Source organism: Octopus sinensis, linkage group LG20 (genome assembly GCF_006345805.1).
Source record: "Octopus sinensis linkage group LG20, ASM634580v1, whole genome shotgun sequence".
NCBI classification, from domain to species: Eukaryota; Metazoa; Mollusca; class Cephalopoda; order Octopoda; family Octopodidae; genus Octopus; species Octopus sinensis.
Window position 1 is genome coordinate 16,816,734 of NC_043016.1, and position 7,077 is coordinate 16,823,810.

Consider the following 7,077-nt stretch of genomic DNA (forward strand, 5'->3'; position numbering starts at 1 on the left):
CTTGGAAGTGCTGTGGACTATCTTTTTAGCAAAACAATTTGCGAAAATGATTTTTTATTTCACCCTACCCCGACTTTTGGAATTTCTCCGTTTTGACGGGAATATTTTCACGCTCCTTCCATTCCCGGCCGATTTTGTTGGCACTCGCTCGATGATTCCCCCATCCCACCTCTGTGGACAGATTTTGCGGCCACTACTCTTAAAAATGATGGGAGAGAAACCTTTTCGTTAAAAACAATTTTCACTCCTATCTTTATCAATTCCTTAATGATACATAGCATTTTTTCTTGTTAAACCTTTTTCCATTACTCAAATGGGTTTGTGGGGAGAAAGATATTCTTTTCGTCGAGTTGTAAACATTAACCTTCTTTTCTTGCACAAGGCCCGAAATTTTGGGGGAGAGGGCACCCAGTACGCAACTAGTACTTAATTTATTGACCCCGAAAGGATGAAAGGCAAAGTTTACATGGCGGAGACGTAAACGGACCCCAATGAGGGTAGCCTGCTTGAAGGCCAAGACCGTAGAATCGGGTGGGATCTTTATTTATTTATTTTTTGCAAAATTGAAATTTTACAAACAGTTTTCTTTTTTCAGAACCCTAATTAGCCATGTGCGCCCCTAAAACTAATCCTAACCCTAGGGAGTGTGCATAGTAAAAAAATCTGATTAGAAGCAATCAAGAATGTGCAAACGATATTGTCGGTCTCCTCGTATCATTTATAATACCTTATCGGAAAAAGTAAATTACCGCTCTTCATATCGAGTGTCCGTTTTCCGTGTTTTATTTTTAAGTATAAAATATTTTAAAATGGAAGAATCTTTCTAATTTTTTTGCATACATCATTTATTTTGTATATATTTTCCATTTTCACAACTTTTTGTTTTTAATTGCATTTCATTTTATTGGAGAGGTGCGTTTCTAAAGGAGCTCCAAAAACTAACTTGCGATTTTCTTTCTCTTACTATTGCCGTTGAAAAGCCAAAAATTATTGAAATTTAACTTTTCCGGCATTCAATCGTTTTGAGCACGTGTTGTCAACTAAACACATGAAATATTATCAGTAATAATAGGGCTTTTTCGACGTCGATTTCGTTTTCTTCTTAGGATACACAAATGAAGCAGGTAAGAACGAATCCTAGCCGCATGCACATACATGCACAAAAATGCATATATAACTTGCACTTTATAAATATGCAAGACATCTCTTAAGTTTAAAATGCGACCTACATTCCACATACAGAAAAGAGAAGTACGTCACACACGGAAACTATCGAAAGAATCTTGACAAGCCTGAAACGCCAAACGATTGAATGTCGCGGGGAAATCTAACTTCCGGTTTCAATATTAAATTCTAAGCGTTTCTGATTTTTACTCCGAAGTGAATAGTGTTTCATTTGCAGGAAACTGAACATTTTTTAGTGACATATCTTTTAATTCGTACTCCAAAGTGAACTAAAAAAAAACTTGCTGAAAGATTTTTTTAGTTCAATATGGATATTCCTAGGCTATCACTTACTTCTAGATTAAGCCCAGAAAACATCATAGATTCGTGAAGTATATTTGCCACCTAAATGTGGCTAACCCTTATGGGTTGATGCCACTGTAGCTTGTAGCCCCAAGAAGACATCTCCTCCAGCTGGCTATTGACACACTTATTGTGCCCTATCAGTATTTGCAAAGGGAAGTCATCGTTTCCATCTCCAGCCTGACATGATACACACAGACCCGAGTTTCTGAATATTGACCCGTCATCAGCGTATGACAACCACTGGTTGGCGATGTGAAGTGGTTCCCAATGCAAATATATATATATATATCCTTTTTCCAGTGACGAAAAGTCACTGATCTCGAAAAAGTGGAAACAAGCAATAATAAATCTCTGAACGAAGTATAAACAGTAGCTGCATGACAATGTGAAGTATATTCGCCACTTAAATGTGGCTAACCACTAAGGGTGGATGTTACTGTAGCTTGTAGCCCCAGGTGAACATCTTCTCTAGCTGGCTATTGACACGAGATATAAACTGTAGCTGCACGACGAGATTTATTATTGCTTGTTTCCACTTTTTCGAGATCAGTGACTTTTCGTCACTGGAAAAAGTATATATATATATATATTTGCATTGAGAACTACGCTGATGATGGGTCAATATTCAGAAACTCGGGTCCGTGTGTATTACGGCAGGGTGGAGATAGGAAAGACGACTTCCCTTTGCAAATACTGATAGGGCACAGTAAGTGTGCCAATGACCAGCTGGAGGAGATGTCTTCCTGGGACTACAAGCTCCAGTAGCATCAACCCTTAGTGGTTAGCCACATTTAAGTGGCAAATATACTTCACGATGTCGTGCAGCTACTGTGTATACCTCACTCAGAGATTTATTATTACATTGTAGATTATTTGAAAGAGGAAGGATTACTTTATAAACAGAAAAGATGTACCCGTAATACATTTATGAATTTCATAAAATCACCGAGGAGTAATGACAGATATTCATGGAAATGTCCATCTTGTCGAAAAAAGAAATCAATCAGGAGTAACACGTTTATGGAAAGATCAAAATTATCGCCTAACAATTATTTTTCATATCGTTTATCACTTTGCCAGTGGAACCCCAGTCACTGCATGTATGAGTCGAGTTGGTGTATCACGTGTGACAGCTATTCAATGGTACGCATATTGTAGAGAAATTTGTAGCAGCAAGTTACTCAAAGACAGAACAAAATTAGGAGGTGATGGTCACGCGGTACAGATTGAGGAATCACCGAGTTTAATAGAAAGTTTAATCTAGGTAAGATTAAAGAGAAAATTTGGATTGTTGGTTTCTTTTGTTTCAGTATGCACCGGACAAAAGTGCTGAAACCTTAGAAACAATTATACAAGAAAATGTTTTACCTGGCAGTACACTGTATACTGATAAATGGGATAGCTATAAGAATCTTTCATCTTTAGGTTATAACAGCCAACCAGAGTCGTGTTAAACAAAAAATTTAAAACATTTATGGTTCAGGAGAACTGAGATGGGACCACATAGATGAAGGCATTTTCAGGGAATATTATAAGTTCAATGCATCAACATTTATACAAAACTCCCAAACTTCCCTGAAGCACATTGCAGGAATTTATCTGCAGGTATGTAATGTTATATACATTCACATTATATCGTTTCATACTATAATATGGGCGGAGGTGAAGATCATGGACCGTGCCCGCTTTGGGATTTGTTTTTTACGGGAACACACTATATCGGGCGATCTTTCGTTTTGACTCGGAAAATGAGTTTCCGTGACCACTTGTCTTGTCAACTGTCAGTTGACATATCGAAATGGGAAGAGAAAGCCAATGGATCGTGCGTGTTTGTTCCTCTGTGTGTTATATTTACATTCCACAACCCATAAAAATAGAACAAGCACTTACACACACACACACACACACAAACAACAAGCACACACACCCACACAACTCATTACCTTTCAATACGTCAACTGACGGTTGGTCACGGAAACTAACGAATTCAGTGTTTACCTCTTTCGAGTCAAAACGAAAGAATGTCCTATGTCGATGGCGGAGATTCCGAATCTACAAAAAAAAAAAAAAGCATTTCAAAATTTTAATCCCCCACTCCCATTTCTTAAATTAAAAAAAAAATTCTTTTGGCAAAAAACGTAGAAAAATACGGAGATTATGATTCTGAAAAAATAATTTGTAAAGTTTCAATTTTTCAAAGAACCCCCCCCCCCACTTCTTCCTTATGACATGAAGTGAAATTAAAGTATTTTCTCTGATGTTTCCTGACGAACATAACAACCGAACATGTGGTCAGGGTCTTTTGGAATTAAAAGAGGTACGAAAAAATTAAATTTTTTGCACACACACAACAAAATGACATTAATTTTTTTTTTTTCCTTTTTTTGGAAATTCGTATTTAGAAATTTGATACTCGGTTTGGCTGTTGTTTCTAGCTTGTCAGATTTCCGGTTGGGGCGTACTTAGAAATCGAAAGTTTTTGAAATCCCCAAAATACGTTTTCATTCTCTGGCAAAGAAAAAAAGGGGTTGGGTGGGTGAAATTTCACTTTCTGTCAAAGGATGCAGGGGAGGTACTTCTTTTTCTTTTTTTGAAAAATTGATACATTACCATTATGAAGTAATTTATGGGAAAGTTTTGGTGGGGGAGAGGACTTTCGGAAAATTCCCAAGATCCGAATTTTTCCTCGTTATATTCCGAAATCACATCCAACTTTCTACAGATACCCTAACGTAATACTTCTACTCTACGTAGTGTTTATTTCTACCCACTTTCAATAATTTTTAATGTTTTGGCTTCAATTTTGTTTCATTTTATCTTCCAATTATTTTTTTACCCTTCTGTCGTTATTCTCATTCACTCGTTATTACTTTCTCTGTATATATATATATATATATATTGTAAATATACATACATCTATATACAGACACGTTATATTTTTACAAACGCACTTCTCTGAAGTTACAAAAATTAGTGGAAACGATATCTTGACAAAAAACCATGTTCGTTTTTGTGGGAAATAAGTCAAAGAGTATTAAAACAAAATATCTTTTGCTAAAATTACTATATATATATAGATCCCAGGATATATATAAAATTTCATTGGAAAAAACACATTTTCCTAAAAGTTACAAGGGAAAAACTCGGATCTTGTGAATTTTCCGAGTTACTCACCCCACCCCCTTGGAAAAGATTTTACCCACAAATTTCTTCATAATCATAATGTATGCCGTTTGAAAGATATTTATATAAAATTCCGTTGAAAAAAACCCTATTTTCCTAAAAGTTATGATGGAAAAACTTGGATCTTGTGAATTTTCCGAGGTTCCCTCCTCCACCCTCCTGTTGCTTTGCGCGCAGTTTTTTTTTCCCTATAGATTTTTAACACCCGTTGCACTATTTTATTTCTGATTTTCGTTTCTGGGTCAAGTTGTAAACATTAACCAATTTTTTTCTTCAAAAGTGAAAATTTAAGAAATTGGGGAGGTGAATTTAAATTTTCAAAGGCAGATTTTTTGCCGATTCAGATTCTCCGCCCTCCATATAGGACGTTCCTGTCGAAAAAAAAACAACAACAACAAAAAATAAAACGAATTGGGATGCGGTCCTTGATCTCCGCCGAATTTAATGTCTGTGATTACCATGAGTTGTCATTCACGCTGTAAATTCCTCTAATACGTAATCCTGTTTTTCTTCACAAGCTGATAATATTATATTAGCAATAATATAACAATAGAGAATATGGAAACCGATACATCCTCAATTTATTTCATTTTGCATTACAATATCATCAAATTTATTTTAAGGTCACGATGGCCTATATAAAAATATACTAGATGAATCATACAGTATCTTTTTATATAGGTCGTCGTGACCTTGAAAATAAACTGTAAAAGAAAATGAAATAAATTGAGGATGTACCAGTTTCCATATTCTCTCTCATCGTCATTTAACGTCCATGCTGGCATGAGTTGTACAATTTGATCAGGGCTGGCAAGGCTGGAAGTCTGCCCCAAGTTTGATTTGGCATGGTTTCTACAGCTGGATGCCAACCACTCAGAGTGTAATGGGGTGGTTTTACGTGCCACTGGCACCGGGGCCATTTTTACGACATCAGCATCTTTCATGAGTGCAGTTTTACTTCTCAAACATGGTATGATGCCAAATGGACGCAATCATTGCATGTGTGTGTGTGTGTATATGTGCATAAAAACTTGTGTGTGCTTATATAATTGTACACATATCTTTACCAATTGAAGAATATCATAAAAGAATACACCAGCAGATATACATTGTCTTAACTTCATACACAGCAAAAACATACAAACAAACATGTAGTGGATCTCTTCATGGCATTTCTCCTCACCTGCAAATGCTTCCATGTCAATCATGCACATATATAAAATAGATGTCACTTATACAACACCTGGCTGCAGCTCTAAAACATACCAGCCCTGTCTATGGTAAATAATAAAAGGAATAGTTGAGTAAACATGTTAGTTGATTCATTTTATACAAAGTTGCAGTTCTTCTGGAAAATATTCCTCAAAAACATAATGCCAATAATTCCTCACTGCTAGTTTGTGTAACTTATTTTCAATATTAATTGTTCATTCATGCTTCTTCTTATTTTTCTCCTTTTTATTCTTCATGCGTAGGGAAAACAGTCGAAGACAGTTGGGATTATTCAGTTTAGAAATATTTTATATCTTATAATAGCCTTCTCGTTATCTTTCCAGGGTGAAATTCTGCTGCTAGTGAAGAAGATCAAGCAGCAGTAGGACAGACAAGATGAAGAACCTTGCAATTTGAAACTCTATCGATATTTTCTGGCTGCCAGTTTCGCTATTAACTATTTTGAATAAACAAATAAAATCTGCTTCCTTACTACAGTCTGGTTTTCACTTTAAATACTGTAATATTGCACTTTATGATCAAATACTGCATTTGGTAGGGTTGTACTTAAATTTAAAGGCAATGCTCAGGGTCATGTGCTGGAATTGAACTGTAATCTTAGATGTTGCCTGGTTTGTTTGCATGTGTGTATTCTTCCTTTATTTGTTAGTGATTGCACTATATTTGTGGAGTGGTTGTGCTGTTATTTCTAGCATTTCAAGTGTTTCCAGATATGTTCTACTCTCATAGCAGCAAAGAGAAAGAGAGCCAGAAAAACAATCTATAAATATTCTATAGAAACAGTTAGAGACAGTAAAGCCTACAACTCAAGGGAAAGAAGCTTACGTTTCTTAATCTAAAGTTTCATTTTTGGAATTCATAAAGATTAATAAATATCCCCAAAAAACAGAAATGACTTGTACATAACAGCTACAGCTGTTAGAAATAACAGCCAAATGCCCCTGCAATTAGATAGGTATTACATGTTGTGCAACTCCCTCTGTCTTTCTGCCTGCTAACCACGTTAGAAAATCTAGATATATATACACACATACACACATTCATATCATCATCATTGTTTAACATTCCATGGCTTGGACGGTTTGACTGAGGGCTGGCAAGCCAGGAGGCCTCACCAAGCTCCAAACTGAT

At 35.9% G+C, this 7,077-nt stretch overlaps 1 long non-coding RNA gene across 2 annotated transcripts; it reads left to right on the forward strand.

Annotated features, from left to right (window-relative positions):
• Positions 1-2,802: 2,802 nt before the first annotated feature.
• On the forward strand, positions 2,803-6,420 carry LOC115222457. 2 transcript variants are annotated; one of them, XR_005003161.1, is made up of 2 exons: positions 2,803-3,135; positions 6,270-6,420. It is a non-coding gene; the product is annotated as an uncharacterized LOC115222457 (long non-coding RNA). The 2 variants fall into 2 exon arrangements; XR_003882723.2 differs by lacking the exon at positions 2,803-3,135 and adding an exon at positions 3,186-3,847.
• Positions 6,421-7,077: the final 657 nt, after the last annotated feature.